Source organism: Pseudophryne corroboree, chromosome 3 (assembly GCF_028390025.1).
Source record: "Pseudophryne corroboree isolate aPseCor3 chromosome 3, aPseCor3.hap2, whole genome shotgun sequence".
NCBI lineage: Eukaryota > Metazoa > Chordata > Amphibia > Anura > Myobatrachidae > Pseudophryne > Pseudophryne corroboree.
In genome coordinates, this window is record NC_086446.1 from 330,085,117 (window position 1) to 330,105,087 (window position 19,971).

The 19,971-nt window shown below is 32.5% G+C and overlaps 7 non-coding genes across 7 annotated transcripts; all 7 read left to right on the plus strand.

Moving 5' to 3' along the window:
- Positions 1-3,941: 3,941 nt before the first annotated feature.
- Positions 3,942-4,013, plus strand: TRNAP-CGG (transfer RNA proline (anticodon CGG)). The gene has a single exon. It is a non-coding gene; the product is annotated as a tRNA-Pro (tRNA).
- A 3,491-nt stretch (positions 4,014-7,504) lies between these two features.
- On the plus strand, positions 7,505-7,576 carry TRNAP-CGG (transfer RNA proline (anticodon CGG)). Its single transcript has one exon. It is a non-coding gene; the product is annotated as a tRNA-Pro (tRNA).
- A 4,034-nt stretch (positions 7,577-11,610) lies between these two features.
- Positions 11,611-11,682, plus strand: TRNAP-CGG (transfer RNA proline (anticodon CGG)). The gene has a single exon. It is a non-coding gene; the product is annotated as a tRNA-Pro (tRNA).
- A 1,714-nt stretch (positions 11,683-13,396) lies between these two features.
- TRNAP-CGG (transfer RNA proline (anticodon CGG)) lies at positions 13,397-13,468 on the plus strand. The gene has a single exon. It is a non-coding gene; the product is annotated as a tRNA-Pro (tRNA).
- Positions 13,469-15,179: 1,711 nt separating this feature from the next.
- Positions 15,180-15,251, plus strand: TRNAP-CGG (transfer RNA proline (anticodon CGG)). The gene has a single exon. It is a non-coding gene; the product is annotated as a tRNA-Pro (tRNA).
- Positions 15,252-16,963: 1,712 nt separating this feature from the next.
- On the plus strand, positions 16,964-17,035 carry TRNAP-CGG (transfer RNA proline (anticodon CGG)). Its single transcript has one exon. It is a non-coding gene; the product is annotated as a tRNA-Pro (tRNA).
- A 1,714-nt stretch (positions 17,036-18,749) lies between these two features.
- Positions 18,750-18,821, plus strand: TRNAP-CGG (transfer RNA proline (anticodon CGG)). Its single transcript has one exon. It is a non-coding gene; the product is annotated as a tRNA-Pro (tRNA).
- Positions 18,822-19,971: the final 1,150 nt, after the last annotated feature.

Genomic DNA, 19,971 nt, shown 5'->3' on the forward strand with positions numbered 1-19,971 from the left:
AACAATGAGTGGCTTAAAAGAATAGTCTCTTTTTGACAAACAAAAAGGTCAACAATTAATTGCAGGTTTTTGTTTTTTTCTTTCTTCTTGGTCTGTATGCTTAAGTTGCACACAGTATGAGACAAGTCTTAGGTTCCAGCTATTAGAAAAGTTAAAACTCTATAGGAACCCATAAATCTTGGCACTGAAATTTCCAAATATGCATACTTGGACCAAAAATTGACCTTAAGTAAACATTTTAGCTATGCTATAAATAATTTTTTTTAAATAGTTATGGTATTTTTAAAATGTAGCATCTTTTTTTCCAGCTTATTGCATTTTTTTATTAAATAATTTGAGTTTTAATTTAAAAATGGTAAAATCTGAATGAGAAGACCTTAGGCAGATGGCTCTTTGGTCTAGGGGTATGATTCTCGCTTCGGGTGCGAGAGGTCCCGGGTTCAAATCCTGGACGAGCCCATCTCTTCATGTACTTTTAATATCTGATAGTATTTAATAGCATTTTAAAATACTCACTAATGTATACAAACAGTTTTACTTACAATTTCATTAATATACATAAAAAAGACATGCACAGTGGGCTCGTTGATTCTTGCTTAGGGTGCGAGAGATCCCCGGTACAAATCCCGGATGAGCCCATCTTTTAAAGGTATATACTTATGCATACTTAGTAAAATGTCAACCATTTGGTGGTATATTGGGTAAACTATAGATTCCATTTTGTCTAAGTAACCTTGAGTGGCTTAAAAGTCTAATTTTGACAAACAAAAAACTGTCAAAATGAAATTACAGGTTTTTCTCTTACCTTTCTTTTTTCTAAATAACCCTGAGTGGCTTAAAAGAATAGTATCATTATGACTAACAAAAAGATCAACAATAAATTGCAGGTGTTTATTTTGTCTTTCTTCTGGGTCTGCATGCTTGAGTTGCACACAGTATGTGACAAGTCTTAGGTTCCAACTATCAAAAAAAGTCCAAACTCTATTGGGACCTCTAAATATTGGCACTGCACATTTCTAATATACATACTTGGATAACAAGTAACCTTGAGTTATTATTTTTGCAATGCTACATACACATTTTTTGTTTTAAGTTGTTATGTTATTTTTAAAATGTTTCATCTTCATTAAATGAAATTGTGTGTTTTCTCCAGTTATTTGCATTTTTTCTTAAATAATTAGAGTTTTACTTTAAAAATGTTAAAAACTGAATAAGAAATTATTTGGCTAGTGGCTTGTTGGTCAGGGTGTATGATTCTTGCTTCGGGTGCAAAAGGTCCCAGGTTCATATCCTGGATGAGCCTGTTTTCTCAGGTTCTTTAAAAGTGCTTAGTTCAATTATCTGATAGTATTTTAAAATACTAATGTATTCCAACAGTTTCACTTCCAATTTCATTAGTATACATGAAAATACATGAACAGTAGGCTTGTTGTTATAGGGGTATGATTCTCGCTTAGGGTGCGAGAGGTCCTGGGATTAAATCGCAGACGAGCCCATCTTCTCAGGTTCTTTTAAATACCATGGTTCCATTATCTGATTGATGTCAATTGCCTGAGTCAAAAGCATCAAGTGAATTTTTCTTTTGCCAATCCATAAAAAAAAGTATATACTTATGCATATTTAGTAAACTGTCAACCATTTGGTGGTATATTGGGTAAACTGTAGATTCCATTTTGTCTAAGTGACTTTGAGTGGCTTCAAAGAAGTCTCATTTTGACAAATAAAAAACAGTCAAAATTAAATTACAGGTTTTTCTCTTACCTTGCTTTTTTCTAAGAAACAATGAGTGGCTTAAAAGAATAGTCTCTTTTTGACAAACAAAAAGGTCAACAATTAATTGCAGGTTTTTGTTTTTTTCTTTCTTCTTGGTCTGTATGCTTAAGTTGCACACAGTATGAGACAAGTCTTAGGTTTCAGCTATTAGAAAAGTTAAAACTCTATAGGAACCCATAAATCTTGGCACTGAAATTTCCAAATATGCATACTTGGACCAAAAATTGACCTTAAGGAAACATTTTAGCTATGCTATAAATAATTTTTTTAAATAGGTATGGTATTTTAAAAATGTAACATCTTTTTTTCCAGCTTATTGCATTTTTTTATTAAATAATTTGAGTTTTAATTTAAAAATGGTAAAATCTGAATGAGAAGACCTTAGGCAGATGGCTTTTTGGTCTAGGGGTATGATTCTCGCTTCGGGTGCGAGAGGTCCCGGGTTCAAATCCTGGACGAGCCCATCTCTTCATGTGCTTTTAATATCTGATAGTATTTAATAGCATTTTAAAATACTCACTAATGTATACAAACAGTTTTACTTACAATTTCATTAATATACATAAAAAAGACATGCACAGTGGGCTCGTTGATTCTTGCTTAGGGTGCGAGAGATCCCCGGTACAAATCCCGGATGAGCCCATCTTTTAAAGGTATATACTTATGCATACTTAGTAAAATGTCAACCATTTGGTGGTATATTGGGTAAACTATAGATTCCATTTTGTCTAAGTAACCTTGAGTGGCTTAAAAGTCTAATTTTGACAAACAAAAAACTGTCAAAATGAAATTACAGGTTTTTCTCTTACCTTTCTTTTTTCTAAATAACCCTGAGTGGCTTAAAAGAATAGTATCATTATGACTAACAAAAAGATCAACAATAAATTGCAGGTGTTTATTTTGTCTTTCTTCTGGGTCTGCATGCTTGAGTTGCACACAGTATGTGACAAGTCTTAGGTTCCAACTATCAAAAAAAGTCCAAACTCTATTGGGACCTCTAAATATTGGCACTGCACATTTCTAATATACATACTTGGATAACAAGTAACCTTAAGTTATTATTTTTGCAATGCTACATACACATTTTTTGTTTTAAGTTGTTATGTTATTTTTAAAATGTTTCATCTTCATTAAATGAAATTGTGTGTTTTCTCCAGTTATTTGCATTTTTTCTTAAATAATTAGAGTTTTACTTTAAAAATGTTAAAAACTGAATAAGAAATTATTTGGCTAGTGGCTTGTTGGTCAGGGTGTATGATTCTTGCTTCGGGTGCAAAAGGTCCCAGGTTCATATCCTGGATGAGCCTGTTTTCTCAGGTTCTTTAAAAGTGCTTAGTTCAATTATCTGATAGTATTTTAAAATACTAATGTATTCCAACAGTTTCACTTCCAATTTCATTAGTATACATGAAAATACATGAACAGTAGGCTCGTTGGTATAGGGGTATGATTCTCGCTTAGGGTGCGAGAGGTCCTGGGATTAAATCGCAGACGAGCCCATCTTCTCAGGTTCTTTTAAATACCATGGTTCCATTATCTGATTGATGTCAATTGCCTGAGTCAAAAGCATCAAGTGACTTTTTCTTTTGCCAATCCATAAAAAAAAGTATATACTTATGCATATTTAGTAAACTGTCAACCATTTGGTGGTATATTGGGTAAACTGTAGATTCCATTTTGTCTAAGTAACTTTGAGTGGCTTCAAAGAAGTCTCATTTTGACAAATAAAAAACAGTCAAAATGAAATTACAGGTTTTTCTCTTACCTTGCTTTTTTCTAAAAAACAATGAGTGGCTTAAAAGAATAGTCTCTTTTTGACAAACATAAAGGTCAACAATTAATTGCAGGTTTTTGTTTTTTTCTTTCTTCTTGGTCTGTATGCTTAAGTTGCACACAGTATGAGACAAGTCTTAGGTTCCAGCTATTAGAAAAGTTAAAACTCTATAGGAACCCATAAATCTTGGCACTGAAATTTCCAAATATGCATACTTGGACCAAAAATTGACCTTAAGGAAACATTTTAGCTATGCTACAAATAATTTTTTTAAATAGTTATGGTATTTTTAAAATGTAACATCTTTTTTTCCAGCTTATTGCATTTTTTTATTAAATAATTTGAGTTTGACTTTAAAAATGGTAAAATCTGAATGAGAAGACCTTAGGCAGATGGCTCGTTGGTCTAGGGGTATGATTCTCGCTTCGGGTGCGAGAGGTCCCGGGTTCAAATCCCGGACGAGCCCATCTCTTCATGTACTTTTAAAGTCCTTAATATCTGATAGTATTTAATAGCATTTTAAAATACTCACTAATGTATACAAACAGTTTTACTTACAATTTCATTAATATACATAAAAAAGACATGCACAGTGGGCTCGTTGATTCTTGCTTAGGGTGCGAGAGATCCCCAGTACAAATCCCGGATGAGCCCATCTTTTAAAGGTATATACTTATGCATACTTAGTAAAATGTCAACCATTTGGTGGTATATTGGGTAAACTATAGATTCCATTTTGTCTAAGTAACCTTGAGTGGCTTAAAAGTCTAATTTTGACAAACAAAAAACTGTCAAAATGAAATTACAGGTTTTTCTCTTACCTTTCTTTTTTCTAAATAACCCTGAGTGGCTTAAAAGAATAGTATCATTATGACTAACAAAAAGATCAACAATAAATTGCAGGTGTTTATTTTGTCTTTCTTCTGGGTCTGCATGCTTGAGTTGCACACAGTATGTGACAAGTCTTAGGTTCCAACTATCAAAAAAAGTCCAAACTCTATTGGGACCTCTAAATATTGGCACTGCACATTTCTAATATACATACTTGGATAACAAGTAACCTTAAGTTATTATTTGCAATGCTACATACACATTTTTTGTTTTAAGTTGTTATGTTTTTTTTTTTTAAATGTTTCATCTTCATTAAATGAAATTGTGTGTTTTCTCCAGTTATTTGCATTTTTTCTTAAATAATTAGAGTTTTACTTTAAAAATGTTAAAAACTGAATAAGAAATTATTTGGCTAGTGGCTTGTTGGTCAGGGTGTATGATTCTTGCTTCGGGTGCAAAAGGTCCCAGGTTCATATCCTGGATGAGCCTGTTTTCTCTGGTTCTTTAAAAGTGCTTAGTTCAATTATCTGATAGTATTTTAAAATACTAATGTATTCCAACAGTTTCACTTCCAATTTCATTAGTATACATGAAAATACAGGAACAGTAGGCTCGTTGGTATAGGGGTAAGATTCTCGCTTAGGGTGCGAGAGGTCCTGGGATTAAATCGCAGACGAGCCCATCTTCTCAGGTTCTTTTAAATACCATGGTTCCATTATCTGATTGATGTCAATTGCCTGAGTCAAAAGCATCAAGTGAATTTTTCTTTTGCCAATCCATAAAAAAAAGTATATACTTATGCATATTTAGTAAACTGTCAACCATTTGGTGGTATATTGGGTAAACTGTAGATTCCATTTTGTCTAAGTAACTTTGAGTGGCTTCAAAGAAGTCTCATTTTGACAAATAAAAAACAGTCAAAATTAAATTACAGGTTTTTCTCTTACCTTGCTTTTTTCTAAGAAACAATGAGTGGCTTAAAAGAATAGTCTCTTTTTGACAAACAAAAAGGTCAACAATTAATTGCAGGTTTTTGTTTTTTTCTTTCTTCTTGGTCTGTATGCTTAAGTTGCACACAGTATGAGACAAGTCTTAGGTTTCAGCTATTAGAAAAGTTAAAACTCTATAGGAACCCATAAATCTTGGCACTGAAATTTCCAAATATGCATACTTGGACCAAAAATTGACCTTAAGGAAACATTTTAGCTATGCTATAAATAATTTTTTTAAATAGTTATGGTATTTTAAAAATGTAACATCTTTTTTTCCAGCTTATTGCATTTTTTTATTAAATAATTTGAGTTTTAATTTAAAAATGGTAAAATCTGAATGAGAAGACCTTAGGCAGATGGCTTTTTGGTCTAGGGGTATGATTCTCGCTTCGGGTGCGAGAGGTCCCGGGTTCAAATCCTGAACGAGCCCATCTTTCATGTACTTTTAATATCTGATAGTATTTAATAGCATTTTAAAATACTCACTAATGTATACAAACAGTTTTACTTACAATTTCATTAATATACATAAAAAAGACATGCACAGTGGGCTCGTTGATTCTTGCTTAGGGTGCGAGAGATCCCCCGTACAAATCCCGGATGAGCCCATCTTTTAAAGGTATATACTTATGCATACTTAGTAAAATGTCAACCATTTGGTGGTATATTGGGTAAACTATAGATTCCATTTTGTCTAAGTAACCTTGAGTGGCTTAAAAGTCTAATTTTGACAAACAAAAAACTGTCAAAATGAAATTACAGGTTTTTCTCTTACCTTTCTTTTTTCTAAATAACCCTGAGTGGCTTAAAAGAATAGTATCATTATGACTAACAAAAAGATCAACAATAAATTGCAGGTGTTTATTTTGTCTTTCTTCTGGGTCTGCATGCTTGAGTTGCACACAGTATGTGACAAGTCTTAGGTTCCAACTATCAAAAAAAAGTCCAAACTCTATTGGGACCTCTAAATATTGGCACTGCACATTTCTAATATACATACTTGGATAACAAGTAACCTTAAGTTATTATTTTTGCAATGCTACATACACATTTTTTGTTTTAAGTTGTTATGTTATTTTTAAAATGTTTCATCTTCATTAAATGAAATTGTTGGTTTCTCCAGTTATTTGCATTTTTTCTTAAATAATTAGAGTTTTACTTTAAAAATGTTAAAAACTGAATAAGAAATTATTTGGCTAGTGGCTTGTTGGTCAGGGTGTATGATTCTTGCTTCGGGTGCAAAAGGTCCCAGGTTCATATCCTGGATGAGCCTGTTTTCTCAGGTTCTTTAAAAGTGCTTAGTTCAATTATCTGATAGTATTTTAAAATACTTATGTATTCCAACAGTTTCACTTCCAATTTCATTAGTATACATGAAAATACATGAACAGTAGGCTCGTTGGTATAGGGGTATGATTCTCGCTTAGGGTGCGAGAGGTCCTGGGATTAAATCGCAGACGAGCCCATCTTCTCAGGTTCTTTTAAATACCATGGTTCCATTATCTGATTGATGTCAATTGCCTGAGTCAAAAGCATCAAGTGAATTTTTCTTTTGCCAAACCATAAAAAAAAGTATATACTTATGCATATTTAGTAAACTGTCAACCATTTGGTGGTATATTGGGTAAACTGTAGATTCCATTTTGTCTAAGTAACTTTGAGTGGCTTCAAAGAAGTCTCATTTTGACAAATAAAAAACAGTCAAAATTAAATTACAGGTTTTTCTCTTACCTTGCTTTTTTCTAAGAAACAATGAGTGGCTTAAAAGAATAGTCTCTTTTTGACAAACAAAAAGGTCAACAATGAATTGCAGGTTTTTGTTTTTTTCTTTCTTCTTGGTCTGTATGCTTAAGTTGCACACAGTATGAGACAAGTCTTAGGTTCCAGCTATTAGAAAAGTTAAAACTCTATAGGAACCCATAAATCTTGGCACTGAAATTTCCAAATATGCATACTTGGACCAAAAATTGACCTTAAGGAAACATTTTAGCTATGCTACAAATAATTTTTTTAAATAGTTATGGTATTTTTAAAATGTAACATCTTTTTTTCCAGCTTATTGCATTTTTTTATTAAATAATTTGAGTTTGACTTTAAAAATGGTAAAATCTGAATGAGAAGACCTTAGGCAGATGGCTCGTTGGTCTAGGGGTATGATTCTCGCTTCGGGTGCGAGAGGTCCCGGGTTCAAATCCCGGACGAGCCCATCTCTTCATGTACTTTTAAAGTCCTTAATATCTGATAGTATTTAATAGCATTTTAAAATACTCACTAATGTATACAAACAGTTTTACTTACAATTTCATTAATATACATAAAAAAGACATGCACAGTGGGCTCGTTGATTCTTGCTTAGGGTGCGAGAGATCCCCAGTACAAATCCCGGATGAGCCCATCTTTTAAAGGTATATACTTATGCATACTTAGTAAAATGTCAACCATTTGGTGGTATATTGGGTAAACTATAGATTCCATTTTGTCTAAGTAACCTTGAGTGGCTTAAAAGTCTAATTTTGACAAACAAAAAACTGTCAAAATGAAATTACAGGTTTTTCTCTTACCTTTCTTTTTTCTAAATAACCCTGAGTGGCTTAAAAGAATAGTATCATTATGACTAACAAAAAGATCAACAATAAATTGCAGGTGTTTATTTTGTCTTTCTTCTGGGTCTGCATGCTTGAGTTGCACACAGTATGTGACAAGTCTTAGGTTCCAACTATCAAAAAAAGTCCAAACTCTATTGGGACCTCTAAATATTGGCACTGCACATTTCTAATATACATACTTGGATAACAAGTAACCTTAAGTTATTATTTGCAATGCTACATACACATTTTTTGTTTTAAGTTGTTATGTTTTTTTTTTAAATGTTTCATCTTCATTAAATGAAATTGTGTGTTTTCTCCAGTTATTTGCATTTTTTCTTAAATAATTAGAGTTTTACTTTAAAAATGTTAAAAACTGAATAAGAAATTATTTGGCTAGTGGCTTGTTGGTCAGGGTGTATGATTCTTGCTTCGGGTGCAAAAGGTCCCAGGTTCATATCCTGGATGAGCCTGTTTTCTCAGGTTCTTTAAAAGTGCTTAGTTCAATTATCTGATAGTATTTTAAAATACTAATGTATTCCAACAGTTTCACTTCCAATTTCATTAGTATACATGAAAATACATGAACAGTAGGCTCGTTGTTATAGGGGTATGATTCTCGCTTAGGGTGCGAGAGGTCCTGGGATTAAATCGCAGACGAGCCCATCTTCTCAGGTTCTTTTAAATACCATGGTTCCATTATCTGATTGATGTCAATTGCCTGAGTCAAAAGCATCAAGTGAATTTTTCTTTTGCCAATCCATAAAAAAAGTATATACTTATGCATATTTAGTAAACTGTCAACCATTTGGTGGTATATTGGGTAAACTGTAGATTCCATTTTGTCTAAGTGACTTTGAGTGGCTTCAAAGAAGTCTCATTTTGACAAATAAAAAACAGTCAAAATTTAATTACAGGTTTTTCTCTTACCTTGCTTTTTTCTAAGAAACAATGAGTGGCTTAAAAGAATAGTCTCTTTTTGACAAACAAAAAGGTCAACAATTAATTGCAGGTTTTTGTTTTTTTCTTTCTTCTTGGTCTGTATGCTTAAGTTGCACACAGTATGAGACAAGTCTTAGGTTTCAGCTATTAGAAAAGTTAAAACTCTATAGGAACCCATAAATCTTGGCACTGAAATTTCCAAATATGCATACTTGGACCAAAAATTGACCTTAAGGAAACATTTTAGCTATGCTATAAATAATTTTTTTAAATAGTTATGGTATTTTAAAAATGTATTATCTTTTTTTCCAGCTTATTGCATTTTTTTATTAAATAATTTGAGTTTTAATTTAAAAATGGTAAAATCTGAATGAGAAGACCTTAGGCAGATGGCTTTTTGGTCTAGGGGTATGATTCTCGCTTCGGGTGCGAGAGGTCCCGGGTTCAAATCCTGAACGAGCCCATCTTTCATGTACTTTTAATATCTGATAGTATTTAATAGCATTTTAAAATACTCACTAATGTATACAAACAGTTTTACTTACAATTTCATTAATATACATAAAAAAGACATGCACAGTGGGCTCGTTGATTCTTGCTTAGGGTGCGAGAGATCCCCGGTACAAATCCCGGATGAGCCCATCTTTTAAAGGTATATACTTATGCATACTTAGTAAAATGTCAACCATTTGGTGGTATATTGGGTAAACTATAGATTCCATTTTGTCTAAGTAACCTTGAGTGGCTTAAAAGTCTAATTTTGACAAACAAAAAACTGTCAAAATGAAATTACAGGTTTTTCTCTTACCTTTCTTTTTTCTAAATAACCCTGAGTGGCTTAAAAGAATAGTATCATTATGACTAACAAAAAGATCAACAATAAATTGCAGGTGTTTTTTTTGTCTTTCTTCTGGGTCTGCATGCTTGAGTTGCACACAGTATGTGACAAGTCTTAGGTTCCAACTATCAAAAAAAAGTCCAAACTCTATTGGGACCTCTAAATATTGGCACTGCACATTTCTAATATACATACTTGGATAACAAGTAACCTTAAGTTATTATTTTTGCAATGCTACATACACATTTTTTGTTTTAAGTTGTTATGTTATTTTTTAAATGTTTCATCTTCATTAAATGAAATTGTGTGTTTTCTCCAGTTATTTGCATTTTTTCTTAAATAATTAGAGTTTTACTTTAAAAATGTTAAAAACTGAATAAGAAATTATTTGGCTAGTGGCTTGTTGGTCAGGGTGTATGATTCTTGCTTCGGGTGCAAAAGGTCCCAGGTTCATATCCTGGATGAGCCTGTTTTCTCAGGTTCTTTAAAAGTGCTTAGTTCAATTATCTGATAGTATTTTAAAATACTAATGTATTCCAACAGTTTCACTTCCAATTTCATTAGTATACATGAAAATACATGAACAGTAGGCTCGTTGGTATAGGGGTATGATTCTCGCTTAGGGTGCGAGAGGTCCTGGGATTAAATCGCAGACGAGCCCATCTTCTCAGGTTCTTTTAAATACCATGGTTCCATTATCTGATTGATGTCAATTGCCTGAGTCAAAAGCATCAAGTGAATTTTTCTTTTGCCAAACCATAAAAAAAAGTATATACTTATGCATATTTAGTAAACTGTCAACCATTTGGTGGTATATTGGGTAAACTGTAGATTCCATTTTGTCTAAGTAACTTTGAGTGGCTTCAAAGAAGTCTCATTTTGACAAATAAAAAACAGTCAAAATGAAATTACAGGTTTTTCTCTTACCTTGCTTTTTTCTAAGAAACAATGAGTGGCTTAAAAGAATAGTCTCTTTTTGACAAACAAAAAGGTCAACAATTAATTGCAGGTTTTTGTTTTTTTCTTTCTTCTTGGTCTGTATGCTTAAGTTGCACACAGTATGAGACAAGTCTTAGGTTCCAGCTATTAGAAAAGTTAAAACTCTATAGGAACCCATAAATCTTGGCACTGAAATTTCCAAATATGCATACTTGGACCAAAAATTGACCTTAAGGAAACATTTTAGCTATGCTACAAATAATTTTTTTAAATAGTTATTCTTTTAAATACCATGGTTCCATTATCTGATTGATGTCAATTGCCTGAGTCAAAAGCATCAAGTGAATTTTTCTTTTGCCAAACCATAAAAAAAAGTATATACTTATGCATATTTAGTAAACTGTCAACCATTTGGTGGTATATTGGGTAAACTGTAGATTCCATTTTGTCTAAGTAACTTTGAGTGGCTTCAAAGAAGTCTCATTTTGACAAATAAAAAACAGTCAAAATGAAATTACAGGTTTTTCTCTTACCTTGCTTTTTTCTAAGAAACAATGAGTGGCTTAAAAGAATAGTCTCTTTTTGACAAACAAAAAGGTCAACAATTAATTGCAGGTTTTTGTTTTTTTCTTTCTTCTTGGTCTGTATGCTTAAGTTGCACACAGTATGAGACAAGTCTTAGGTTCCAGCTATTAGAAAAGTTAAAACTCTATAGGAACCCATAAATCTTGGCACTGAAATTTCCAAATATGCATACTTGGACCAAAAATTGACCTTAAGGAAACATTTTAGCTATGCTACAAATAATTTTTTTAAATAGTTATGGTATTTTTAAAATGTAACATCTTTTTTTCCAGCTTATTGCATTTTTTTATTAAATAATTTGAGTTTGACTTTAAAAATGGTAAAATCTGAATGAGAAAACCTTAGGCAGATGGCTCGTTGGTCTAGGGGTATGATTCTCGCTTCGGGTGCGAGAGATCCCGGGTTCAAATCCCGGACGAGCCCATCTCTTCATGTACTTTTAAAGTCCTTAATATCTGATAGTATTTAATATCATTTTAAAATACTCACTAATGTATACAAACAGTTTTACTTACAATTTCATTAATATACATAAAAAAGACATGCACAGTGGGCTCGTTGATTCTTGCTTAGGGTGCGAGAGATCCCCAGTACAAATCCCGGATGAGCCCATCTTTTAAAGGTATATACTTATGCATACTTAGTAAAATGTCAACCATTTGGTGGTATATTGGGTAAACTATAGATTCCATTTTGTCTAAGTAACCTTGAGTGGCTTAAAAGTCTAATTTTGACAAAAAAAAAAACTGTCAAAATGAAATTACAGGTTTTTCTCTTACCTTTCTTTTTTCTAAATAACCCTGAGTGGCTTAAAAGAATAGTATCATTATGACTAACAAAAAGATCAACAATAAATTGCAGGTGTTTATTTTGTCTTTCTTCTGGGTCTGCATGCTTGAGTTGCACACAGTATGTGACAAGTCTTAGGTTCCAACTATCAAAAAAAGTCCAAACTCTATTGGGACCTCTAAATATTGGCACTGCACATTTCTAATATACATACTTGGATAACAAGTAACCTTAAGTTATTATTTGCAATGCTACATACACATTTTTTGTTTTAAGTTGTTATGTTTTTTTTTTAAATGTTTCATCTTCATTAAATGAAATTGTGTGTTTTCTCCAGTTATTTGCATTTTTTCTTAAATAATTAGAGTTTTACTTTAAAAATGTTAAAAACTGAATAAGAAATTATTTGGCTAGTGGCTTGTTGGTCAGGGTGTATGATTCTTGCTTCGGGTGCAAAAGGTCCCAGGTTCATATCCTGGATGAGCCTGTTTTCTCAGGTTCTTTAAAAGTGCTTAGTTCAATTATCTGATAGTATTTTAAAATACTAATGTATTCCAACAGTTTCACTTCCAATTTCATTAGTATACATGAAAATACAGGAACAGTAGGCTCGTAGTTATAGGGGTATGATTCTTGCTTAGGGTGCGAGAGGTCCTGGGATTAAATCGCAGACGAGCCCATCTTCTCAGGTTCTTTTAAATACCATGGTTCCATTATCTGATTGATGTCAATTGCCTGAGTCAAAAGCATCAAGTGAATTTTTCTTTTGCCAATCCATAAAAAAAAGTATATACTTATGCATATTTAGTAAACTGTCAACCATTTGGTGGTATATTGGGTAAACTGTAGATTCCATTTTGTCTAAGTAACTTTGAGTGGCTTCAAAGAAGTCTCATTTTGACAAATAAAAAACAGTCAAAATGAAATTACAGGTTTTTCTCTTACCTTGCTTTTTTCTAAGAAACAATGAGTGGCTTAAAAGAATAGTCTATTTTTGACAAACAAAAAGGTCAACAATTAATTGCAGGTTTTTGTTTTTTTCTTTCTTCTTGGTCTGTATGCTTAAGTTGCACACAGTATGAGACAAGTCTTAGGTTCCAGCTATTAGAAAAGTTAAAACTCTATAGGAACCCATAAATCTTGGCACTGAAATTTCCAAATATGCATACTTGGACCAAAAATTGACCTTAAGGAAACATTTTAGCTATGCTACAAATAATTTTTTTAAATAGTTATGGTATTTTTAAAATGTAACATCTTTTTTTCCAGCTTATTGCATTTTTTTATTAAATAATTTGAGTTTGACTTTAAAAATGGTAAAATCTGAATGAGAAAACCTTAGGCAGATGGCTCGTTGGTCTAGGGGTATGATTCTCGCTTCGGGTGCGAGAGGTCCTGGGTTCAAATCCTGGACGAGCCCATCTCTTCATGTACTTTTAAAGTCCTTAATATCTGATAGTATTTAATATCATTTTAAAATACTCACTAATGTATACAAACAGTTTTACTTACAATTTCATTAATATACATAAAAAAGACATGCACAGTGGGCTCGTTGATTCTTGCTTAGGGTGCGAGAGATCCCCAGTACAAATCCCGGATGAGCCCATCTTTTAAAGGTATATACTTATGCATACTTAGTAAAATGTCAACCTTTTGGTGGTATATTGGGTAAACTATAGATTCCATTTTGTCTAAGTAACCTTGAGTGGCTTAAAAGTCTAATTTTGACAAACAAAAAACTGTCAAAATGAAATTACAGGTTTTTCTCTTACCTTTCTTTTTTCTAAATAACCCTGAGTGGCTTAAAAGAATAGTATCATTATGACTAACAAAAAGATCAACAATAAATTGCAGGTGTTTATTTTGTCTTTCTTCTGGGTCTGCATGCTTGAGTTGCACACAGTATGTGACAAGTCTTAGGTTCCAACTATCAAAAAAAGTCCAAACTCTATTGGGACCTCTAAATATTGGCACTGCACATTTCTAATATACATACTTGGATAACAAGTAACCTTAAGTTATTATTTGCAATGCTACATACACATTTTTTGTTTTAAGTTGTTATGTTTTTTTTAAAATGTTTCATCTTCATTAAATGAAATTGTTGGTTTCTCCAGTTATTTGCATTTTTTCTTAAATAATTAGAGTTTTACTTTAAAAATGTTAAAAACTGAATAAGAAATTATTTGGCTAGTGGCTTGTTGGTCAGGGTGTATGATTCTTGCTTCGGGTGCAAAAGGTCCCAGGTTCATATCCTGGATGAGCCTGTTTTCTCAGGTTCTTTAAAAGTGCTTAGTTCAATTATCTGATAGTATTTTAAAATACTTATGTATTCCAACAGTTTCACTTCCAATTTCATTAGTATACATGAAAATACATGAACAGTAGGCTCGTTGGTATAGGGGTATGATTCTCGCTTAGGGTGCGAGAGGTCCTGGGATTAAATCGCAGACGAGCCCATCTTCTCAGGTTCTTTTAAATACCATGGTTCCATTATCTGATTGATGTCAATTGCCTGAGTCAAAAGCATCAAGTGAATTTTTCTTTTGCCAAACCATAAAAAAAAGTATATACTTATGCATATTTAGTAAACTGTCAACCATTTGGTGGTATATTGGGTAAACTGTAGATTCCATTTTGTCTAAGTAACTTTGAGTGGCTTCAAAGAAGTCTCATTTTGACAAATAAAAAACAGTCAAAATTAAATTACAGGTTTTTCTCTTACCTTGCTTTTTTCTAAGAAACAATGAGTGGCTTAAAAGAATAGTCTATTTTTGACAAACAAAAAGGTCAACAATTAATTGCAGGTTTTTGTTTTTTTCTTTCTTCTTGGTCTGTATGCTTAAGTTGCACACAGTATGAGACAAGTCTTAGGTTCCAGCTATTAGAAAAGTTAAAACTCTATAGGAACCCATAAATCTTGGCACTGAAATTTCCAAATATGCATACTTGGACCAAAAATTGACCTTAAGGAAACATTTTAGCTATGCTACAAATAATTTTTTTAAATAGTTATGGTATTTTTAAAATGTAACATCTTTTTTTCCAGCTTATTGCATTTTTTTATTAAATAATTTGAGTTTTACTTTAAAAATGGTAAAATCTGAATGAGAAGACCTTAGGCAGATGGCTCGTTGGTCTAGGGGTATGATTCTCGCTTCGGGTGCGAAAGGTCCCGGGTTCAAATCCCGGACGAGCCCATCTCTTCATGTAATTTTAAATTCCTTAATATCTGATAGTATTTAATAGCATTTTAAAATACTCACTAATGTATACAAACAGTTTTACTTACAATTTCATTAATATACATAAAAAAGACATGCACAGTGGGCTCGTTGATTCTTGCTTAGGGTGCGAGAGATCCCCGGTACAAATCCCGGATGAGCCAATCTTTTAAAGGTATATACTTATGCATACTTAGTAAAATGTCAACCATTTGGTGGTATATTGGGTAAACTATAGATTCCATTTTGTCTAAGTAACCTTGAGTGGCTTAAAAGTCTAATTTTGACAAACAAAAAACTGTCAAAATGAAATTACAGGTTTTTCTCTTACCTTTCTTTTTTCTAAATAACCCTGAGTGGCTTAAAAGAATAGTATCATTATGACTAACAAAAAGATCAACAATAAATTGCAGGTGTTTATTTTGTCTTTCTTCTGGGTCTGCATGCTTGAGTTGCACACAGTATGCGACAAGTCTTAGGTTCCAACTATCAAAAAAAGTCAAACTCTATTGGGACCTCTAAATATTGGCACTGCACATTTCTAATATACATACTTGGATAACAAGTAACCTTAAGTTATTATTTGCAATGCTACATACACATTTTTTGTTTTAAGTTGTTGTGTTATTTTTAAAATGTTTCATCTTCATTAAATGAAATTGTGTGTTTTCTCCAGTTATTTGCATTTTTTCTTAAATAATTAGAGTTTTACTTTAAAAATGTTAAAAACTGAATAAGAAATTATTTGGCTAGTGGCTTGTTGGTCAGGGTGTATGTTTCTTGCTTCGGGTGCAAAAGGTCCCAGGTTCATATCCTGGATGAGCCTGTTTTCTCAGGTTCTTTAAAAGTGCTTAGTTCAATTATCTGATAGTATTTTAAAATACTAATGTATTCCAACAGTTTCACTTCCAATTTCATTAGTATACATGAAAATACATGAACAGTAGGCTCGTTGGTATAGGGGTATGATTCTCGCTTAGGGTGCGAGAGGTCCTGGGATTAAATCGCAGACGAGCCCATCTTCTAAGGTTCTTTTAAATACCATGGTTCCATTATCTGATTGATGTCAATTGCCTGAGTCAAAAGCATCAAGTGAATTTTTCTTTTGCCAATCCATAAAAAAAAGTATATACTTATGCATATTTAGTAAACTGTCAACCATTTGGTGGTATATTGGGTAAACTGTAGATTCCATTTTGTCTAAGTAACTTTGAGTGGCTTCAAAGAAGTCTCATTTTGACAAATAAAAAACAGTCAAAATGAAATTACAGGTTTTTCTCTTACCTTGCTTTTTTCTAAGAAACAATGAGTGGCTTAAAAGAATAGTCTCTTTTTGACAAACAAAAAGGTCAACAATTAATTGCAGGTTTTTGTTTTTTTCTTTCTTCTTGGTCTGTATGCTTAAGTTGCACACAGTATGAGACAACTCTTAGGTTCCAGCTATTAGAAAAGTTAAAACTCTATAGGAACCCATAAATCTTGGCACTGAAATTTCCAAATATGCATACTTGGACCAAAAATTGACCTTAAGGAAACATTTTAGCTATGCTACAAATAATTTTTTTTAAATAGTTATGGTATTTTTAAAATGTAACATCTTTTTTTCCAGCTTATTGCATTTTTTTATTAAATAATTTGAGTTTGACTTTAAAAATGGTAAAATCTGTATGAGAAAACTTTAGGCAGATGGCTCGTTGGTCTAGGGGTATGATTCTCGCTTCGGGTGCGAGAGGTCCCGGGTTCAAATCCCGGACGAGCCCATCTCTTCATGTACTTTTAAAGTCCTTAATATCTGATAGTATTTAATAGCATTTTAAAATACTCACTAATGTATACAAACAGTTTTACTTACAATTTCATTAATATACATAAAAAAGACATGCACAGTGGGCTCGTTGATTCTTGCTTAGGGTGCGAGAGATCCCTGGTACAAATCCCGGATGAGCCCATCTTTTAAAGGTATATACTTATGCATACTTAGTAAAATGTCAACCATTTGGTGGTATATTGGCTAAACTATAGATTCCATTTTGTCTAAGTAACCTTGAGTGGCTTAAAAGTCTAATTTTGACAAACAAAAAACTGTCAAAATGAAATTACAGGTTTTTCTCTTACCTTTCTTTTTTCTAAATAACCCTGAGTGGCTTAAAAGAATAGTATCATTATGACTAACAAAAAGATCAACAATAAATTGCAGGTGTTTATTTTGTCTTTCTTCTGGGTCTGCATGCTTGAGTTGCACACAGTATGTGACGCGTCTTAGGTTCCAACTATCAAAAAAAGTCCAAACTCTATTGGGACCTCTAAATATTGGCACTGCACATTTCTAATATACATACTTGGATAACAAGTAACCTTAAGTTATTATTTTTGCAATGCTACATACACATTTTTTGTTTTAAGTTGTTATGTTATTTTTAAAATGTTTCATCTTCATTAAATGAAATTGTGTGTTTTCTCCAGTTATTTGCATTTTTTCTTAAATAATTAGAGTTTTACTTTAAAAATGTTAAAAACTGAATAAGAAATTATTTGGCTAGTGGCTTGTTGGTCAGGGTGTATGATTCTTGCTTCGGGTGCAAAAGGTCCCAGGTTCATATCCTGGATGAGCCTGTTTTCTCAGGTTCTTTAAAAGTGCTTAGTTCAATTATCTGATAGTATTTTAAAATACTAATGTATTCCAACAGTTTCACTTCCAATTTCATTAGTATACATGAAAATACATGAACAGTAGGCTCGTTGGTATAGGGGTATGATTCTCGCTTAGGGTGCGAGAGGTCCTGGGATTAAATCGCAGAAGAGCCCATCTTCTAAGGTTCTTTTAAATACCATGGTTCCATTATCTGATTGATGTCAATTGCCTGAGTCAAAAGCATCAAGTGAATTTTTCTTTTGCCAATCCATAAAAAAAAGTATATACTTATGCATATTTAGTAAACTGTCAACCATTTGGTGGTATATTGGGTAAACTGTAGATTCCATTTTGTCTAAGTAACTTTGAGTGGCTTCAAAGAAGTCTCATTTTGACAAATAAAAAACAGTCAAAATGAAATTACAGGTTTTTCTCTTACCTTGCTTTTTTCTAAGAAACAATGAGTGGCTTAAAAGAATAGTCTCTTTTTGACAAACAAAAAGGTCAACAATTAATTGCAGGTTTTTGTTTTTTTCTTTCTTCTTTGTCTGTATGCTTAAGTTGCACACAGTATGAGACAACTCTTAGGTTCCAGCTATTAGAAAAGTTAAAACTCTATAGGAACCCATAAATCTTGGCACTGAAATTTCCAAATATGCATACTTGGACCAAAAATTGACCTTAAGGAAACATTTTAGCTATGCTACAAATAATTTTTTTAAATAGTTATGGTATTTTTAAAATGTAACATCTTTTTTTCCAGCTTATTGCATTTTTTTATTAAATAATTTGAGTTTGACTTTAAAAATGGTAAAATCTGTATGAGAAAACCTTAGGCAGATGGCTCGTTGGTCTAGGGGTATGATTCTCGCTTCGGGTGCGAGAGGTCCCGGGTTCAAATCCCGGACGAGCCCATCTCTTCATGTACTTTTAAAGTCCTTAATATCTGATAGTATTTAATAGCATTTTAAAATACTCACTAATGTATACAAACAGTTTTACTTACAATTTCATTAATATACATAAAAAAGACATGCACAGTGGGCTCGTTGATTCTTGCTTAGGGTGCGAGAGATCCCTGGTACAAATCCCGGATGAGCCCATCTTTTAAAGGTATATACTTATGCATACTTAGTAAAATGTCAACCATTTGGTGGTATATTGGCCAAACTATAGATTCCATTTTGTCTAAGTAACCTTGAGTGGCTTAAAAGTCTAATTTTGACAAACAAAAAACTGTCAAAATGAAATTACAGGTTTTTCTCTTACCTTTCTTTTTTCTAAATAACCCTGAGTGGCTTAAAAGAATAGTATCATTATGACTAACAAAAAGATCAACAATAAATTGCAGGTGTTTATTTTGTCTTTCTTCTGGGTCTGCATGCTTGAGTTGCACACAGTATGTGACACGTCTTAGGTTCCAACTATCAAAAAAAGTCCAAACTCTATTGGGACCTCTAAATATTGGCACTGCACATTTCTAATATACATACTTGGATAACAAGTAACCTTAAGTTATTATTTTTGCAATGCTACATACACATTTTTTGTTTTAAGTTGTTATGTTATTTTTAAAATGTTTCATCTTCATTAAATGAAATTGTGTGTTTTCTCCAGTTATTTGCATTTTTTCTTAAATAATTAGAGTTTTACTTTAAAAATGTTAAAAACTGAATAAGAAATTATTTGGCTAGTGGCTTGTTGGTCAGGGTGTATGATTCTTGCTTCGGGTGCAAAAGGTCCCAGGTTCATATCCTGGATGAGCCTGTTTTCTCAGGTTCTTTAAAAGTGCTTAGTTCAATTATCTGATAGTATTTTAAAATACTAATGTATTCCAACAGTTTCACTTCCAATTTCATTAGTATACATGAAAATACATGAACAGTAGGCTCGTTGGTATAGGGGTATGATTCTCGCTTAGGGTGCGAGAGGTCCTGGGATTAAATCGCAGACGAGCCCATCTTCTCAGGTTCTTTTAAATACCATGGTTCCATTATCTGATTGATGTCAATTGCCTGAGTCAAAAGCATCAAGTGAATTTTTCTTTTGCCAATCCATAAAAAA